Source organism: Rhinopithecus roxellana, chromosome 22, assembly GCF_007565055.1.
Source record: "Rhinopithecus roxellana isolate Shanxi Qingling chromosome 22, ASM756505v1, whole genome shotgun sequence".
In the NCBI taxonomy this organism is placed as follows: Eukaryota; Metazoa; Chordata; class Mammalia; order Primates; family Cercopithecidae; genus Rhinopithecus; species Rhinopithecus roxellana.
In genome coordinates this window covers 118,066-136,454 of record NC_044570.1, presented here as the reverse complement: position 1 = coordinate 136,454, position 18,389 = coordinate 118,066, and the positions used below count along the sequence as shown (strand labels likewise).

Sequence of the window (18,389 nt, the reverse complement as noted above, 5' to 3'; positions counted from 1 at the left end):
TTTAAAATTATTTTTCATTTTAGGCAAAATATGAATCTGAAATAACAACATAATGGCTTATCAATACAAGTTCTCATACTGATCCATATGAATTATTTCTGGCATAATAAAAACAGTAAGTCACTTGCATTTTTAAAGGAGGGTGCTGAGGACAAATATATAATATCTGCAATATTCATAAATTATCCAACTATAACCAGCTTCTAGGCATTCTTACGGGAAGATAATTATTTCTGGTATATATAAAGAAAATGAGTTTTGAAAACTTCTAAATTCTAAAATTCAACACCATAACAGAGGGATTTACATACTCCATAGATTATATATTATAAGCAAATCTACACACTGACTTAAAAATCTTGACATCTTTGTCAAAATGTACTATAACATACGAGTTGTAAACTCAAATACTTACAAGGACAAAGGAAGGTTCCCAGAGTAAGGGAAGTACTGAGGTGGGCACAATAGCAAACTGGAGAATACATGCCTTCTATAAAGGGGCAATCTCTGCACAGCAGATCAAACAGTGATAGAAACTCAGGAGACACCAGATTTGACTTTTTAGGATAAGCTTGAATCCAGATTTCTACACAAGTCTTCTAAATTTTACATGTTGATTCAACTTACAGAGGCAAACAAACAAATCTGTGTACCATATTAGAATATAGCCCTTGTGTTTTTATAGTTACTATAAATGTGTTATGAAATGGTTGTGTATAATCCAAGTATTTGCATGTAAAGTATTTTCTTTCTCTAGTATCACATGTATTACCAAAATATGAGGCACTTATATATAATAAAAATTGCTAAAACGACTCATAATACCTGCCTCAAGAATTTTTCCAACATTTATTCATTTAAAACGTATTTGTATATAATTTTCCCAGATCGTTAACCAAATAGATCATTGGTTCATAGGACTGCTAAAACTAAATTATTAAAAGAATTCCTATTTGTATTCTTATTAACATCATGGATTTCAGTGTTTAAAACTGACATTTTGGTTATGATAAAGCTCCATACAACTAACAAGCATACTGACATAGTTCATCATACAACTTGAACTATGAAAAAGAGTCGCCTGTAGTCCCAGCTACTGGGGAGGCTGAGTCAGGAGAATGGCGTGAATCCGGGAGGCGGAGCTTGCAGTGAGCTGAGATCCGGCCACTGCATTCCAGCCCGGGCGACACAGCCAGACTCTGTCTCAGAAAAAAAAAAAAAAAAAAAGAAAAAGAAAAAAAAAGAAAAGGAGTTTGGGATTTGCTACTATTCTAATTGAGAAAGCCCAACTTGTAACGAAAATTTGTTGACACATAATCACCTGCATGGTGACAAAGGGACATCAAATCCTGACAGGGTCAGGCTCTACTTATTGAAAGATTACCCATACGCAAATTTCTAAAGACTCTCTGAATGGTAGTGAATGATTCGTGGTTGGAAGGAATGGTGTCATTCTGTCAGCTGAGAGATATTGCCAATATTTCCTCTCACTTCCCAGTCACAGATGTACAGAAAGAAAGATAAGTCAGGGTAATATCATGAAACAGGAGAACTTTGAAGGGATGTGGCACCTATCAAATGCCAAGTCTTCTAGAGATTTCTTACATTTTCGAGATACAGAAATTTATGTATTGCCCTTACCTATTCTGGGATTCTTTTTTTTCTTTTTTTTCATTTTTTTATTATACTCTAAGTTCTAGGGTACAGGTGCATAAAGTGCAGGTTTGTTACATATGTATATTATTGCCATGTTGGTGTGCTGCACCCATCAACTCGTCAGCGCCCATCAATTCATCATTTATATCATGTATAACTCCCCATTGCAATCCCTCCCTCCTCCCCCCTCCCCATGATAGGCCCCAGTGTGTGATGTTCCCCTTCCCGAGTCCAAGTGATCTCATTGTTCAGTTCCCACCTATGAGTGAGAACATGCGGTGTTTGGTTTTCTCTTCTTGTGATAGTTTGCTAAGAATGATGGTTTCCAGCTGCATCCATGTCCCTACAAAGGACGCAAACTCATCCTTTTTTATGGCTGCATAGTATTCCATGGTGTATATGTGCCACATTTTCTTAATCCAGTCTGTCACAGATGGACATTTGGGTTGATTCCAAGTCTTTGCTGTTGTGAATAGTGCCGCAATACACATACGTGTGCATGTGTCTTTATAGTAGAAAAATTTATAATCCTTTGGGTATATACCCAGTAGTGGGATGGCTGTGTCATATGGTACATCTAGTTCTAGATCCTTGAGGAATTGCCGTACTGTTTTCCATAATGGCTGAACTGGTTTACAATCCCACCAACAGTGAAAAAGTGTTCCTATTTCTCCACATCCTCTCCAACACCTGTTGTTTCCTGATTTTTTAATGATTGCCGCTCTAACCGGTGTGAGATGGTATCTCATTGTGGTTTTGATTTGCATTTCTCTGATGGCCACTGATGATGAGCATTTTTTCATGTGTCTGTTGGCTGTAAGAATGTCTTCTTTTGAGAAATGTCTGTTCATATCCTTTCCCCACTTTTTGATGGGGTTGTTTGTTTTTTTCTTGTATATTTCTTTGAGTTCTTTGTAGATTCTGGATATTAGTCCTTTGTCAGATGAGTAGATTGCAAAAATTTTCTCCCATTCTGTAGGTTGCCTGTTCACTCTGATGGTAGTTTCTTTTGCTGAGCAAAAGCTCTTTAGTTTAATGAGATCCCAATTGTCAATTTTGGCTTTTGCTGCCGTTGCTTTTGGTGTTTTAGACACGAAGTCCTTGCCCATGCCTATGTCCTGAATGGTACTACCTAGATTTTCTTCTAGGGTTTTTATAGTATAGGTCTAATATTTAAGTCTCTAATGCATCTTGAATTAATTTTCGTATAAGGAGGAAGGAAAGGATCCAGTTTCAGCTTTCTACTTATGGCTAGCCAATTTTCCCAGCACCATTTATTAAATAGGGAATCCTTTCCCCATTTCTTCTTTCTCTCAGGTTTGTCAAAGATCAGATGGTTGTAGATGTATGGTATTATTTCCGAGGACTCTGTTCTGTTCCACTGGTCGATATCTCTGTTTTGGTACCAGTACCATGCTGTTTTGGTTACTGTAGCCTTGTAGTATAGTTTGAAATCAGGTAGCGTGACGCCTCCAGCTTTGTCCTTTTGACTTAGGATTGTCTTGGCAATGAGGGCTCTTTTTTGGTTCCATATGAACTTTAAAGCCGTTTTTTCCAGTTCTGTGAAGAAACTCATTGGTGGCTTGATGGGGATGGCATTGAATCTATAAATAACCTTGGACAGTATGGCCATTTTCACGATATTGATTCTTCCTATCCATGAGCATGGTATGTTCTTCCATTTGTTTGTGTCCTCTTTGATTTCACTGAGCAGTGGTTTGTAGTTCTCCTTGAAGAGGTCCTTGACATCCCTTGTAAGCTGGATTCCTAGGTATTTGAGTCTCTTTGAAGCAATTGTGAATGGAAGTTCATTCCTGATTTGGCTCTCTGCATGTCTGTTACTGTTGTATAAGAATTCTTGTGAGTTTTGAACATTAATTTTGTATCCTGAGACTTTGCTGTAGTTGCTTATCAGCTTAAGGAGATTTTGGGCTGAGACAATGGGGTTTTCTAAAGATACAATCATGTCATCTGCAAACAGGGACAATTTGACTTCTTCTTTTCCTAACTGGATACCCTTGATTTCTTTCTCTTGCCAGATTGCCCTAGCCGGAACTTCCAACAGTATGTTGAAGAGAAGTGGTGAGAGAGGGCATCCCTGTCTTGTGCCAGTTTTCAAAGGGAATTTTTCCAGTTTTTGCCCATTCAGTATGATATTAGCTGTGGGTTTGTCATAAATAGCTCTTGTTATTTTGAGGTACGTTCCATCAATACCGAATTTATTGAGCGTTTTTAGCATGAAGGGCTGTTGAATTTTGTCATAAGCCTTTTCTGCATCTATTGAGACAATCATGTGGTTCTTGTCTTTGGTTCTGTTTATATGCTGGATTATGTTTATTGATTTGCGAATGTTGAACCAGCCTTGCATCCCAGGGATGAAGCCCACTTGATCATGGTGGATAAGCCTTTGGATGTGCTGCTGAATCCGGTTTGCCAGTATTTTATTGAGAATTTTTGCATGGATGTTCATCAGGGATATTGGTCTAAAATTCTCTTTTTTTGTTGTGTCTCTGCCAGGCTTTGGTATCAGGATGATGTTGGCCTCATAAAATGAGTTAGGGAGGATTCCCTCTTTTTCTATTGATTGGAATAGTTTCCGAAGTAATGGTACCAGCTCCTCCTTGTACCTCTGGTAGAATTCAGCTGTGAATCCATCTGGTCCTGGACTTTTTTTGGTGGGTAGGCTATTGATTGTTGCCTCAATTTCAGAGCCTGCTATTGGTTTATTTAGGGACTCAACTTCTTCCTGGTTTAGCCTTGGGAGAGTGTAAGTGTCCAGGAAATTATCCATTTCTTCTGGATTTTCTAGTTGATTTGCATAGAGGTGTTTATAGTATTCTCTGATGGTTGTTTCTATTTCTGTGGGGACAGTGGTGATATCCCCTTTATCATTTTTTATTGCATCTATTTGATTCCTCTCTCTTTTCTTCTTTATTAGCCTTGCTAGCAGTCTGTCAATTTTGTTGATCTTTTCAAAAAACCAACTCCTGGATTCATTGATTTTTTGGAGGGTTTTTTGTGTCTCTATCTCCTTCAGTTCGGCTCTGATCTTAGTTATTTCTTGCCTTCTGCTATCTTTTGAATGTGTTGCTCTTGCCTCTCTAGTTCTTTTTATTGTGATGTTAGAGTGTCAATTTTAAATCTTTCCTCCTTTCTCTTGTGGGCAGTTAGTGGTATAAATTTCTCTCTACACACTGCTTTAAATGTGTCCCAGAGATTCTGGTATGTTGTATCTTTGTTCTCATTGGTTGCAAAGAACATCGTTATTTCTGCTTTCCTTTTGTTATGTACACAGTAGTCATTCAGGAGCAGGTTGTTCAGTTTCCATGTAGTTGAGCAGTTTTGATTGAGTTTCTTGGTCCTGAGTTCTAGTTTGATTGCACTGTGGTCTGAGAGACAGTTTGTTATAATTTCTGTTCTTGTACATTTGCTGAGGAGTGCTTTACTTCCAATTATGTGGTCAATTTTGGAATAAGTGTGATGTGCTGCTGAGAAGAATGTATATTCTGTTGATTTTGGGTGGAGAGTTCTATAGATGTCTATTTGGTCCGCTTGGTGCAGAGATGAGTTCAATTCCTGGATATCTTTGTTAACTTTCTGTCTCGTTGATCTGTCTCATGTTGACAGTGGAGTGTTGAAGTCTCCCATTATTATTGTATGGGAGTCTAAGTCTCTTTGTAAGTCTCTAAGGACTTGCTTTATGAATCTGGGTGCTCCTGTATTGGGTGCATATATATTTAGGAGAGTTAACTCTTCCTGATGAATTGATCCCTTTACCATTATGTAATGGCCTTCCTTGTCTCTTTTGATCTTTGATGGTTTAAAGTCTGTTTTACCAGAGACTAGGATTGCAACCCCTACTTTTTTTTTTGTTCTCCATTTGCTAGGTAGATCTTCCTCCATCCCTTTATTTTGAGCCGATGTATGTCTCTGCATGTGAGATGGGTCTCCTGAATACAGCAGACTGATGGGTCTTGACTCTTTATCCAGTTTGCCAGTCTGTGTCTTTTAATTGGAGCATTTAGTCCATTTACATTTAAGGTTAATATTGTTATGTGTGAACTTGATCCTGCCATTATGATATTAACTGGTTATTTTGCTCGTTAATTGATGCAGTTTCTTCCTAACCTCGATGGTCTTTACATTTTGGCATGTTTTTGCAATGGTTGCTACCGGTTGTTCCTTTCCATGTTTAGGGCTTCCTTCAGGGTCTCTTGTAAGGCAGGCCTGGGGGTGACAAAATCTCTAAGTATTTGCTTATCTGTAAAGGATTTTATTTCTCCTTCACTTATGAAACTTAGTTTGGCTGGATATGAAATTCTGGGTTGAAAATTCTTTTCTTTAAGAATGTTGAAAATTGGCCCCCTCTCTCTTCTGGCTTGTAGAGTTTCTGCCGAGAGATCTGCTGTTAGTCTGATGGACTTCCCTTTGTGGGTAACCCGACCTTTCTCTCTGGCTGCCCTTAAGTGTTTTTCCTTCATTTCAACTTTGGTGAATCTGGCAATTATGTGTCTTGGAGTTGCTCTTCTGGAGGAGTATCTTTGTGGTGTTCTCTGTATTTCCTGAATTTGAATGTTGGCCTGCCCTACTAGGTTGGAGAAGTTCTCCTGGATGATATCCTGAAGAGTGTTTTCCAACTTGATTCCATTTTCCCCCTCACTTTCAGGCACCCCAATCAGACGTAGATTTGGTCTTTTTATATAATCCCATACTTCTTGCAGGCTTTGTTCATTTCTTTTTCTTCTTTTTTCTTTTGGTTTCTCTTCTCGCTTCATTTCATTCATTTGATCTTCAATCGCTGTTGCTCTTTCTTCCCGTTGATCGAGTCGGTTACTGAAGCTTGTGCATTTGTCACATATTTCTCGTGTCACGGTTTTCATCTCTGTCATTTTGTTTATGATCTTCTCTGCATTAATTAGTCTAGACGTCAATTCTTCCACTCTTTTTTCAAGATTTTTAGTTTCTCTGTGCTGGGTACGTAATTCCTCCTTTAGCTCTGAGAAGTTTGATGGACTGAAGCCTTCTTCTCTCATCTCGTCAAAGTCATTCTCTGACCAGCTTTGATCCGTTGCTGGCGATGGGCTGCGCTCCTTCGCAGGGGGAGATGCACTCTTATTTTTTGAATTTCCAGCTTTTCTGCCTGGCCTCTTCCCCATCTTTGTGTTTTTATCTGCCTCTGGTCTTTGATGATGGTGACGTACCTATGGGGTTTTGGTATAGGTGTCCTTCCTGTTTGATAGTTTTCCTTCTGACAGTCAGAAGGACTGTCTGTTGGTCTGTTGGAAATTGCTTGAGGTCCACTCCAGACCCTGTTTGCCTGGGTATCAGCAGCAGAGGTTGCTGAAGATAGAATATTGCTGAACAGCCGGTGTACCTGTCTGATTCTTCCTTTGGAAGTTTCCTCTCAGGGGTGTACTCCACCCTGTGAGGTGTGGGGTGTCAGACTGCCCCTAGTGGGGGATATCTCCCAGCTAGGCTACTCAGGGGTCAGGGACCCACCTGAGCAAGCAGTCTGTCCATTCTCAGATCTCAACTTCCGCGTTGGGAAATCCACGGCTCTCCCCAAAGCTGTCAGACAGAGTCGTTCGCGTCTGCACCAGCCCCCGCTGCTTCCCCTGTTGGTCTTCAGCTCTGCCCTGTCCCCAGAGGTGGAGTCTACAGAGACAGGCAGGCTTCCTTGAGCTGCTGTGAGCTCCACCCAGTTCAAGCTTCCCAGTGGCTTTGTTTACCTACTTAAGCCTCAGCAATGGCGGGCGCCCCTCACCCAGCCTCGCTGCTGCCTTGCGGATAGATCACAGCAGACTGCTGTGTTAACAGTGAGGGAGGCTCCGTGGGCGTGGGATCCTCCCTGGCCAGGTGTGGGATATATTCTCCTTGTGTGCCTGTTTGCTTAAAGTGCCGTATTGTGGTGGGAGTTACCCAATTTTCCAGGTGTTGTGTGTCTCAGTTCCCCTGGCTAGGAAAACAGATTCCCTTCCCCCTTGCGCTTCCAGGTGAGGTGATGCCTCGCCCTGCTTCAGCTCTCACTGGTCAGGCTGCAGCAGCTGACCAGCACCAATTGTCCAGCACTCCCTAGTGAGATGACCCCAGTACCTCAGTTGAAAATGTAGAAATCACCGGTCTTCTGTGTCACTCACGCCGGGAGTTGGAGACTGGAGCTGTTCCTATTCGGCCATCTTGCTCCGCCCTCCCCTTGACTATTTCTAAGACAAATAAGTGCATTTGAAGCCAATGTCTCTTAATTCAGAGTTCATTTCCATAGTGACCCCTTTGGAGCAGGAATGCCTGACACTGGCATCTGGTATCCTGACACCATTGATAAAAGTGAATCAGGCAAGTTTGTACCACCCAGAGGAATCCTCCACCTGTATTGGGAAGCTCTGGCAACTGTTTCTCTGAAACTCTTAATTCCTTAAATGTTAATGTTTTCCACAACTAGTGTTGTGAAATGGGGATTAGGTAAAATTCAAGAGAGTTCTTGATTGTTCAGTGTAAAATACAATTTTGCAATACTTCCCAAATGCAGAAGGTCATGGAATCTTTCTCTTGGGGTATTATGCTTCTGGTAAAGCAAATATTCTTTGGAACATAGTTTAAGAAACACTGCTTTAGAGATAATAATTTATTTCATTAATTTATGTAAAAAACTTAAAATATTTGCTACTATGTCTTAGGGTTTTGGGCTGTAGAGACAAAAGTTACAGCCCTTGCCCTCAAGAAGCTCTTGGTTTCAGAGGGAAACAATGAAATGATTACAATGTAGCATGCTAAGTGCTGTGATCAAAGCAAGGATTCTTGGGACTGGTAAATGTTTACAGTGAATTTTGGCAATGACCACAGTTAATCCTGGGAGACAGAGGAGGGTTGTTTGCAAGGCAAAGAGCAGCACGTCAGAAAGCACAGAGGAGTGAGAAGGAAGGGACTGCTTTTCATTTACTTCCTTTCTATTTTGTATGTTGAAGTTCAAAGAATCCTAGAGAAGATTTTCAGTTCAGTTGATAAATATGTAATTTTGTGAATTATTAATTTTTTCTGCTGTCTTATAGGACAATAATACTCCACTTTTATTCGCTATTATTTGCAAGAAAGAGAAAATGGTGGAATTTCTATTGAAAAACAAAGCAAGCATACATGCCATTGATAGGCTGAGACGGTACAGTAGTTCTTTTTTTAAAAATAAAAGTCTGCGTGTTCTAGAGTGGTAATAGTCACTCAAGTCAGAAATATTAACAAGATTAGTGTAATTATTGGCATACAGTGAAAAATGTCACCACAAATAATCAGGTAGATCACAAATATTTAGACTGAGTCACATAAAAGCAGTAGGATTAATTTACTCTTATCAGATTTGTTATTTATAATCGGATGTTTTTGGTACTGTAATCTATTAGCTAAACGGTTTTGTATTAGTTTTATTAATTTTTTTTTTCGAGATGGAGTCTAGCTCTGTTGCCAGGCTGGAGTGCAGTGGTGTGATCTTGGCTCACGGCAAACTCCACCTCCGAGGTTCAAGCGATTCTCCTGCCTCAGCCTCCCAAGTAGCTGGGACTTCAGGTGTGCGCCACCATGCCCAGCTAATTTCTGTATTTTCAGTGAAGACGGGATTTCACCATGTTGACCAGGATGGTCTCGATCTCTTGACCTCATGATCTGTTCTCCTTGACTTCCCAGAGTGCTGCGATTACAGGCAAGAGTCACTGCACCTGGCAGTTTTTTTAATTTTTAAAATGTGGACTTTTAGTTTATGACTACTTCTATTGTCATTGTTATTGTTGTTGTTGTTGTTGTTGTTGTTGTTGTTTTCAGCCTGCAGATAACTCTTATCTGACCCCTAGCTGATTAGAATTATAATGTATCAGAGTAGGAAAGCAATGGGGAAATCTTCATCTAAATCTTTGCCTACTTTAGATGACTGACCTCAGCACAGTTTCTTGGCCATCAGAGGACTATAAGTTAGCAACTTGTATTATGTCATATGCCAGTGGGACAAGAGGCTTCCCTCTTGTCCCTTTCTTTTAGCCTTGGTGATAATTTACAGAGATGAACACTTGAGCACCCTAGATGCTTATAGACCCGAGTTAGTAGATGCAAATGGTTATTACGTCTACACTGACAGATGGTTATGAAATTGGTAAAGTGTATCAAACTAACTGTTTAAAAAAGTCTTTATTAAAGTTCTTGAGTGGAGTTATTTCTTTGTTATTTTAGAACGGCCCTCATGCTTGCTGTGTACTATGATTCACCAGGTATTGTGAACATCCTTCTTAAGCAAAATATTAATGTCTTCACTCAAGACATGTGTGGACAAGATGCAGGTTATGCTATTTCTCATCATTTCACAAAGTAAGTGTTTATGTCAAAAGACCAGTTGATACTAAATTGAAGTTTAAAATAATTGCAACTACTCCCTCTTATACATTAGGTAAGAGTTCATAGTTTGGTTCAGATGGTTTGAAATAGCAATGAGTTAGTCTACTTTTAGCCAGAAATCAAGCAGCAGTCTAGATTAGTTCGAAGTAGAGTGCAAGTGTTTTTCAGAATTTTTAAGACCTTTATCCCCAGTGATCTCAGTGTTGTCCATTTTATTCTAAGTATAATCCCCATGCATGGGATAAAAAAAGCCACATCTTTGATTTCTTTTTCTTTCCTTTCTTATTTTATTTTTCTTTTCCATTTATTATTATTATTATTATTATTATTATTATTATTATTATTATTATTTTGTAGAGTCAAGTTCTCACTCTGTTGCCCTGGCTGGTCTTGAACTCCTGAGCTCAAGTAATCCTCCTGCCTTGGCCTCTCAAAATGCTAGCCACCATGCCTGGCCGGACTTTTCTAATTAGTTATTGGGTCTTGAAATGTCCAATTTAGCAGAACATCTTGTATTGTCTCCTTGGGCTGTGTCCTGTGTCTTCCCTCTTTGAATTTTCCAAGAAGCTAAGGGGTTCCCTAAGTTCAAGGAAGACAATCTTTCTTTACAAATCAGAAGAATGGGAAAAAAGGCCGTTCCGCTCATTCTGTTGTTTCCATGGACTCGCTTGCTGTTTAGCTGCCATTGTAACCCATCCTGCAATCTGATAATGACTGACCTTTGCCACCAGGATGCCTTCATTGATGCAGACCCCCTAGTTTTCATGGTGCCTCATATATAGAGTTCAAAGCTATGGTGTTTATTAGTTTATGTACTTATGGTCAGTCGTTGTTCCCGGCACCCTCCTCTGCCAGCTAGGCCTCCTAGCTTTACCCACACAAATACTGAGAAATTTGATGCTTGCCCTACACTGAAAATATTATTTGGAGCCCACCTCTTAGCTAGACTTAACCTAGGCCTTCATGGTATATTATCCTTTGAAAGCCATGTTTGTCTTTTTCTTTAACCACTATTAGTTGGAATTGTTCTCCACAGTCAGGGATGTTCAAATAATATTGCAGGGAGATCAGAGTTCCCTTTCCCTTTTGCTATCAGATCTGTACCTTGAGGCTTTTTATATCCTGTGCAGCAGCTTTGGTTAGATAGCAGAAAGTTCCATGTTATCTTTCCTGCAAGTAGTGGGATCAAACTTGCGGTTGGCCCCTTTAGCAATGTGTCTCTATAATCATGAAAATCTCTTGGGCTACTGGTAGCTCTTCCTCAAGTTTTCAATGTATTTTAAAATTCTACCTCACAGAAAGTCATTCAATAAAATTCTCAGAATCTAAAGTAAGTGAGTTGGATTTACCAGAGCTAAGCCTCATCCGTGACTCATGAGTATCTGTGTATCAAACAGGGCTTTGTGCTTGTTTCCACAGTACATATTTTAAAATTGGATCAGTACAGAGCAGATAAGCATGGCTGCTGCCTGGGATGGCACACAGATTCAGAAAGCATTCCATATTTTGCATAGTCCCAGGAAGGTCATTTGACTGTTTGTTGAGTAGCTCCTAGGAAGCAGTGTGAGTGAAAACAAAACAGAAGACCCCCAATATTGAAATTGTGATTATCACTAGGAAAATACTGATGTCTAGTGATCTCTAAAAGGAGAATAGAGCTGAGTAATAATTAGGGGATGTTACATGTTGTTAGTACATGTCTCGGAAATGAGAAAATGTCCACTTGCCTTTCCTTTATGGAACCGAAAAACAATCACAGCAGGGTTCTGTCTTCTCTGTTAGTTGGAGAGGACTGTGGAGATCCAGCATCCTAACGCAGATCTGCTGGCTCAGAGTTTGAGGAGGTAGAGAAAGAGTGGTAGTTGTCCAAGCCGGGTTTTGACACCTATTAGTTTTCTCTGCTTGGTGTGAATGATGAACTCAGTGATGGGAGATAATTAGGTAATCTATTTTAATGAAAATATATATGTTTATAAATTTTGCAGTAAGTTATGAATTAGGTAAGATGCCCTGAATTACAAGCCACAATGAATACAACTAGTAACCAAAATTAGCACTTATTAACATCTTCTGAAAACTGTAACATTTGAATATTAGAACTTATAGAAAAACAAACACCAAGCTTTATTTGGGATTCCAAAATGGTTTCAGGAATAAATTTCAAGAAGAAATTTTTCCATTGCTTTACTATTTCTCTGAACATTTAAACATGTAATCTCATTACATCTTCCTAAGGTAGCAGAGTCCTTATTTTTTAGAAGAAACCATGGAGTCTACGAGAAGCAACTTGTCTGAAAAGAAAATACCTGTTGGTTACAGAGCGAGGACGTATTCTGAGTGTAGGAGACTTTGCATGATATACAGCTAACTAGAGTTAATTCACTGACCTGTTTTTCCTCCATTTATGAGTACTTCCTTTCCTTTAATTCTTTAATTATAAGCTTAATAAGCTTGTAAGGTTTAAAAATTTGAAGTGTACGGGATGTTAAAATTCTGATATTAGGTCCAATATTGCCTTAAATGGTTTTAGAATTTAATATGTTTGGTAAATATTTTTTATTTCAGTGTTAAAATAGCAATTTTGTTTGTTACTTTTGTATACATAGAATTCAACAACAAATTTTGGAACATAAAAAGAAGATACTTAAAAATGACAAACCAGGTAAGACTTCTGATAGTGAATTTCTTATTTCTCTTGGTGGTCCTGCTCTTGATAAGAAAACAGAAAGTAAGATGTAAGATTAAGGTAGTGTTAATCAAAAAAGACCAGTTTAAAAATATGTGTAAATTGAATGTGTATATATGTGTATACACATGTAAATTAATTTTTAAAATTTAACAAGTTTGAAATTCAGATTTATTTAAGAAGGTAGTTGTAGCTAATTTATAATCTCAAACCTTATAGTCTGAAAGAAGTCATTTATGATCCTTAAAATCCTATACAATGTTTTTGCAGGAATAAGAAAAATGATTTTTAAGTTAGTATGTTGTATGTTTCCTCTATAGGCACATTATAACCAATTGGACTTGTTATACAAATGGGGCTTCTATTTCAGTTTTATAATAAATTGTTTATATTTAGTAAATAAAGAATTACAGTTGACCCATGAATAATGAAGGGGTGAGGGACTCTGATCCCTGTGCAGTTGAAAATCTGGTCTTGAAATCCTGACCTCAATTGATCCACCCACCTCGGCCTCCCAAAGTGCTGGGATTATAGGCATGAGCCACTGACCCTGGCCATCTTTTTATTTATTTATTATTTATTTATTTATTTATTTATTTATTTATTATTTATATTTTTGTTCTGGAGATCTTTGGATGCATAGACAGTGAATAACTTTTTTTTTCTTTTTCTTTTTTTTTCTTTTTTTTTTTGAGATGGAGTCTCACTCTGTCTTCCAGGCAGGAGTGTAGTGGTGTGATCTCAGTTAACTGCAACCTCCGCCTTCTGGGCTCAAGCGATTCTCCTGCCTAAGCCTCCTGAGTAGCTGAAATTACAGGTGCCTGCCATCATGCCCACCTAATTTTTGTATTTTTAGTAGAAAAGAGGTTTTGCCATGTTGGTCAGACTGGTCTTGAACTCATGACCTCAGGTGAACCCCCCACCTTTGCCTCCCAAAGTGCTGAGATTACAGGCGTGAGCCACTGAGCCCAGTTGTGAATATCTTTTTTAAATCAACAATTTTATTTCTTAGAGCAGTTTTAGTTTCAGAGCAAAATTGAAAGGAAGGTACAGAGATTTCTCATATATTCCATGCCTCCCACATGCATAGCCTCCCCCATGATTAGTATTTTCCACCAGAGTGGTACATTTGTTACAACTGATGAACTTCCATTGACACATTATAGTCACTCAAAGTTCATAGTTTACATCAGGCTTCACTCTTGATTCTGTACATTCTGTGAACTTGGACAACTGTTTAATGATATTACATGTACCTATGACTGTAATATTATCGCCAGAACAGTTTCACTGCTCTAAAAATTCTCTGTACTATGTCTGTTCATCTCTCACTTTCTCCCTAGCAACTCCTGGCAACCATTGATCTTTACTCTGTCTTCATAGTTTTATGTTTTTCAGAAGAGTACAGTGGATATCTTTTTGAATAGTTAAAAAATTAAAGCTCCATGGTAATTGAATGTAGTCATTTAAGATGTTCCTTGTCCTTTTTGTTTTCCTTTTGCTTCTTTATCACTGTAAAGAATGATATATGCTGATGAGATATACTTTACATACTCAGAAAATATGATTTGTATAGATGTTTGGGACATAATAGAAAGAGTTGAGGAAAAGGACACCATGCTGTGCCACACGGCACAAACTGGAGTATCTTGCTGTATGATGTGGGTCCAGATAGACTCTCTAGCAATGGAAGGGGACAAGCGCAAGGGGTTGGACTTTATAAAAGTGGAATGACTAAGTCTTTTATATTTACCTTTGGTTGGAAATAAGACCAGGCAGTGAATGCTATAGGTAAATACATATGTTCCTCACTGATCCTCTTCCTTTGATGGATGAGGTTGACAACAGCCTACATTATGATGACATGACTCATTTACAACTAGATTCTGTCATGAGGGATGATAAGGGAGTTCTGCTTGATGTGAGGTGAAAAGCAATTTTTTTCTCCTACTTGAGAGAAGGGCGAGCATTGGAACATTCTGGTAGTAAAAGGGCGTTGATAGTTTTCTTTCTATGTGTTTTTCGCATCAGATAATGCTGCCCAGCAGCCGGCCACACCTCCCCAGAGTTTCTTAAGCTTCTCTCTGAATATGGATAAGCTCTTAAAGGAGTGATGTTTCCAGTGGTTCTTTCTGTGGGAGGTAAAATGGCAGGTGAATTTGGGCCTTGTTATACATAGGGCAGAGCAAATAGCTACAACTAAGGAAACCACCCAGCACTTTCCCCAGAAGAGTATTAGCCAGAGTAACACACCAATCTCTCTTCAGCTCCTCCCCACTGGCAGCTGGAAGGTCTTTGCAAGGATTCCTGTTTCTGGTCTGATTCCTATATTTTGCTGGCTTCTGGTGATAGGGTGTTTTATTCTAAACTGAACAGTTTGAACTGAAGAGCTGGAGAGGTTGTGTTGTGCTATAACAAATTAAGTGCAGTAGTTCCCCCTTAACTGTGGGAGATACATTCCAAGACCACCAGTGGATGCATGGAACCACGAATAGTACTGAATCACAAACTGGTTTTTCTTATACATATATATGGATGATAAAGTTTAATTTATAAATTAAATTAAATCTGATTGTGTCTGCAGATAGGGTGTGAGAATTGAATGGTGTCATCAGCAGGAATGATTCTTGCTTGTTTGGGGGAAACTATCTCCACACATTTGGTCATGGAAGCCTTCTTTGTTGATGATCCTTGCTATGGCATGAGTTCAGAGAAAACCGTGTCAAGTATGTCTTTCCGCACATGTAGTGGATAAGAGGTACTACTGTACACTCTGTTGTAACGGCCCTTCATATTTTGGTCCAGAAATCATGCTCTTTGACACTGTTGACTCATCACACCTGCTCTGCTAACAGTACCATTTTTGCTCAATCTCATAGGATTTGGCTAAAATCACTTGTAAACTGCAGTTCACTTGTAGATACAACTTTTTTTAAACTTATTCTTCTTTCCATCTAATAAATACAAAGGGAAGAGTTCTTACTGCATTAATTACTTACCAATAGGTGTAATTAATGTTAATTCTAGTAAAGTCCCAGGCACGCTCCCAAAGGAATGCTTTGTAACAAAGCATCAGTCTTTTGTTTTAAAAAAAACAAACCAAACCAAAACAAAAACAACAACAACAAAAACAGCATCTAAAGCACACACAAAAGTGTGAACATTTTTTCATGAAGGTACAGTCTTACTCTGTTTCCCGAGCTGGTCTCAAACTTCTGGGTTCCTCAAGTGATCCCCCTGCCTCATCCTCCCAAACACTTTAGAGTACAGGCCTGCAGTGCTGTGCATTCTCAATGCTTTTAATATTCTGTACATTTATTATTGATTTAAAATGCATTTTTCCTTTTTCTTTAATAACGATGTTGGAAGTTCTGATGAATCTGCAGTCAGGAAAGATTTTATAGATGTAAACATTTATATTAACTAAGGAAATAGAGAAGGAAGAAACTAATATCTGTTGAGTGTTGTATTCTGAGCTAGACATCCTGCTATGTTCTATGCATTTATCATCTCATAAAGCCATCACAACAACTGTGTTCCTATAACCTACTGTTTATTCAGTAAACAACTATGGATTAGAGCAGTTGATTGATTACCTCATGATCCCATAGTTAACAAAGTAGCTGGCCCACAACTTGACCGTCAGCCTGCCTGCCTTCCAAATCCCTTCTCCTGCTCCTCAGCATAGATTGATAGACATCTGTGCAGCCATTAAATCAAGGTATAGGTCTGAATCAGATTAATCAGATTCATTAATTCAATTAATGTCTAAATTAATGAGAGTTTAAATACCTTAAACTCTCATTGAAAGTTATTGTTAGAATGTGGTTAGTCCAAGAGTTTGTCGTAATAAATTTGACAATTTCAGTGGTAACCAGTATCTTATTTTTACCATCAAAGGCTTTAGGGCAGATTTTACTTAGTTTTGGCCATAGGAGTGTAAGTTTTACAAAAGTAAGTTTAGGCAAGTCTTAGAGAGAAATGATTTGACTTCCCAGTTTGGTTTTCAGTTTAGTCCAGGAGTTCTGTTTACTTCCATAATACTTTTTTAAGTTTTGTTTTCTTTTTTACATGACTTTTCTAAAATCTTGTCTTGGTTTTTAATGCTTTCCCCTCTGCTTTTCTCTGTGTTTCTTTTGTTCTATTATTTTTTTTACAAATTCTGTTGGCTATGTACTCCCGGTTTTCCTATAGACAGAATCAAGAGGACATAGAATTACAGAATGTTACAGAATCTTAGAATAAATTAAAATACCTCCTAGTATTTTTACCTGTGTTGAATATTCCAGTCAAGTGATCCTGTAGATAGAGAATGTGAGTCTCAAAGAGATGAGTATGCTTTTTTTAGACATAGCAATTGGAAGAAATGAGATTTGAACTCATTTTAAAGCCCAGTCCTCTTCCTTCTTTTTCTATCCTATTGGCGTGTGTTCTAATATTACAAACAGAAGTGAGTCTGGTGCACACAGTGGATAGAACGAGAATGGAATTAGCTGGTGAACCCAATGAAAGTAGATAATAATGGAATGAGCAGGGGAACGGCAAGTTTGAAGAGAAACAACACCGGATTGTTTAGGAGTATGGAGTCTTCACTAAGAGATGAAAATATTGGGGTTTATGACAAGTTTAATAAAGATAAATTATAAAGATGAAAGACACAAGAAATTTGGGAATTATCTACAAAGGCACATTAAAATGGAAAGTTCAAGGGAGCTCTAAAAAGTTTGCTGTTTTTTTTTTTTTTTCTTTTTAAATCAAGGACTGACAAACTTGATGACTTTTAATGAAACATGCTAAAACATTGTGAGACACTGGGAGGAGTGTCTACAGCAGATAGAAATGTGTTATCATCTACTTCCATTCTGACTTACAGAGGGGTGGCTTAGAGCCCCTGGAGTACTAAGAGGCTGGAGACTGCTGAACTCCATAGATCTGTGGTACAGGACAGGTGCCTCCTTACCTCTGCCTCTGTTGCCAATTCACTGATGTCCTTCCCATGTCCATGTAGGCTGGGTCAGGGGCATGATTGTCTGGGAAATCAGTCGTGGAGTTCAGTTGGGTAGTTGGCAGTGTGTCTGTGCTGGGGAAAGGTGACGGAGACTCCAGTTGGCTTGCTTTTTAGGACCAGGGATGTAGAGATCTCCTACTCCTGGTCATTTGAGGCCATCCTTTCCGGAATCTGTGCTTTCATAGACTGAAGAGTTGAAGATTGGAGACTTCTATGGAGCCCTGCAGTAGCTCGACTACATCTTAAAAAAATAAAATAAAATAAGATAAAATCAAATCAAATAAAATAACCACTCAAAGTCTTATATCACATTGTGAAATTTCAAATTTTGAAATGTTTATATTTAGTTGTTTAAATAATCATTGGAAGCTCCTGCATACTATGAGCTACTGGAGGTCAATAAACATACTTGTGTGTAACCTGGAGGGCCTAAAATACAGTCTTCTATATAAGAAGCATTTTAATTACTGTTTTTTGAGATGGGGTTTCACTCTGTCACCCAGGCTGGAGGGCACTGGTGAGATCTTGGCTCACTTTGATCTCTCTTTCCTGGACTCAGGTGATCCTCACACCTCAGCCATCCAAGTAGTTGAAATTATAGACCTATGTCACCATAGACCTGTGTCACCACTCTCGGTTGAGTTTTGAAGAGACAGGGTTTTGCCTTGT

General features: G+C 38.6%; 1 non-coding gene across 1 annotated transcript; it reads left to right on the top strand.

Annotated features, from left to right (window-relative positions):
- The first annotated feature begins 11,429 nt into the window (after window positions 1-11,429).
- LOC115895696 lies at window positions 11,430-11,535 on the top strand. Its single transcript, XR_004055840.1, has one exon. It is a non-coding gene; the product is annotated as a U6 spliceosomal RNA (small nuclear RNA).
- The last annotated feature ends 6,854 nt before the right edge of the window (window positions 11,536-18,389 follow it).